Source organism: Propithecus coquereli, unplaced genomic scaffold (genome assembly GCF_000956105.1).
Source record: "Propithecus coquereli isolate 6110/MARCELLA unplaced genomic scaffold, Pcoq_1.0 Scaffold123, whole genome shotgun sequence".
In the NCBI taxonomy this organism is placed as follows: Eukaryota; Metazoa; Chordata; class Mammalia; order Primates; family Indriidae; genus Propithecus; species Propithecus coquereli.
In genome coordinates, this window is record NW_012136414.1 from 1,627,096 (window position 1) to 1,629,347 (window position 2,252).

A 2,252-nucleotide genomic window follows, 5' to 3' on the forward strand; every position below is an offset into this window, starting at 1 on the left:
AATAAATAAATGATATATATTATAAGAGGGATAGGCTCTGTTCACTCAAAGACATGTGAGATATGGCTTTTGTTCTCACATAACTCACAGCATATGAGGAAAAGCAGACATGTGCACAGGTCAACTACACAATGTCATATGCAGAGACTTGTGAGCCAGAGAGGAGGAGTCATTCACAGGAAAGTTAGGAACCTTCTTGCAGAGGAGGTGACATTGAAACCAAGTCTGGAAGGCATTGCAGAAAGTTGCCTAAGTGGGTTGAGTGAAGGTGAGAGATGGACCCTTCAAGTATTAGCCATCTCCAAAGTTGCTTTCTCTGACTAACATTACTCTAAATGACTCTCTTGCTTTGTCTTCCACAATTTATTAAATATTTTCAGAACTAGAAGGATGAAACTCCAGAGAGTCTATGATTCGGAAATTCAGTGGGAAACACTGAAATCCAGAATAAAAGAAGTGCTTATTAGAGCTTCTCCAGGAGACAAACTGAAACTAAGCGAGTCACTAAATGTCTGTAGAATAAATAATTGCACAGCTAACCAGTGCTGGGACAAAATCTGTAGAGGAAGAGAATAAAAAGAGGTGATAAGGGCAAAAATTCAACACCGAACAATATCTCTAGTGGTTACAACAATCCTTATTTTTCTTGTTCTGAGGATTCTGCTCAATGCCATTCAACGCCATAGTAATTAAATGAGGTATAACTTGGTTAAAATAAGCTTTATTGTTCTATCTCCTTGCACAAATATTCTGTGCTTGCTTATGATATTTTTGAAATAGCAACTGAGTCATTTACCTTGGGTGGGGACCCCAGGCCCACAGTGAGCAATTGTTTATTGGGAGGGACAGGCAAGGCAGAGTCATGCTTTGCAGTCAAACTTCTGCTGTCTCAGAGGCTGACAATCAGGATTTGATGTTTTTAGTTTGTAGGATGGAGTGAGAACCAGATGTACCAGAACATAACAAAAATATTCCCAATTCTCCAAGTTTTTAAAATGGGGAAATCTAAACCTAGACTACTGTAAGCCAGCAATAGCCAAAATTGATGGGGCTTCCCAGATATTGTAGATAAATGCAAGTATTTTAAAGAGAGTTTGAGTGACTTCCGATTCCTGGTCTGACATGTAAGGAGCTTAGAAGTCGCCACTTTGTTCTAACAAGTCAAACCTGAACAAACTGAAAAATGAACACTTTTTTTTTAGATCCTTCAAAGGAGCGAGGTCACAGGACAAACTGTAGCCTCCAAAACTGGAGAAATAGACAGAGAATCACAACTCACTGGAGCAGAACCAGCACCCAGGTAGCAAAATCTGAACAATAATTGATGAATTGCTAGAGGCTAAGTATAGACAAGTCTGAAGTTAGGAACTCTAGAGGGACCCAGTCATGGGGGACCCTCACAGCTTTTAGAGTTTTACCTCCAGGAACTCTACCAAGTTCTTATGGTGAATATTGGATAAAAATTTCCTAGTGCTTCCATCAGGAGGAGGGGAGCAGTAACCACTCTGAAATACACCAGAGCATTCTGTTCTTAACAAGGCCAGCCATCAGAAGAAACCATTTTATTAGAGCCTAACATGTTTTAGCAGAGTCTAACCTAACCAGGGAAAGGGAAACATCCAACTCCACCCAGCTCTAGCCATCTTGTCTCACCATAGGGGGAAAAAATTGAGAAGCACTAGTGAAATTTACAATCCAGTGGCACAGGCTCACCAAAAAACTGATACCTAATTATGGTAATATAGAAGGCTTCCCCTCCCTACAAACCTTACCACTACATTACTAAAGTCCTATTAAAAGCAGTTTATTTTACCCAGTACATTATGAGCACCTTTCAAGAAAAAAATTACAAGGTATACTAAATGGCAAAAAACATAGTTTGAAGAGATTGAACAAACATCAGAACCAGAGTCAGGTAGAGCAGGAATGTTGAAATTATCTGACCAGGAATGCTAAGAAAAACTATAATTAAGATGCTACAGGATTTAAGGAAAACGTAAACAATATGTAAGAACAAATGGATATTATAAGAACAAAAATGATAAGTCTAAAAAAAATTAAAAAGAAATGCTAGAGATCAAAAATACTGTAACAGAAATGAAGAATGCTTTTGATGGTCTCATTAGTAGACAGGACAGAGCTGAGGAAAGAATCTCTGAACTTACGGATATAACAGTCCTCAGGAGAAAAGGAAAGAGAAAAAAGGAATGAAAACATCCCCATAATATTCAAGAACTATAGGATGATGAGAA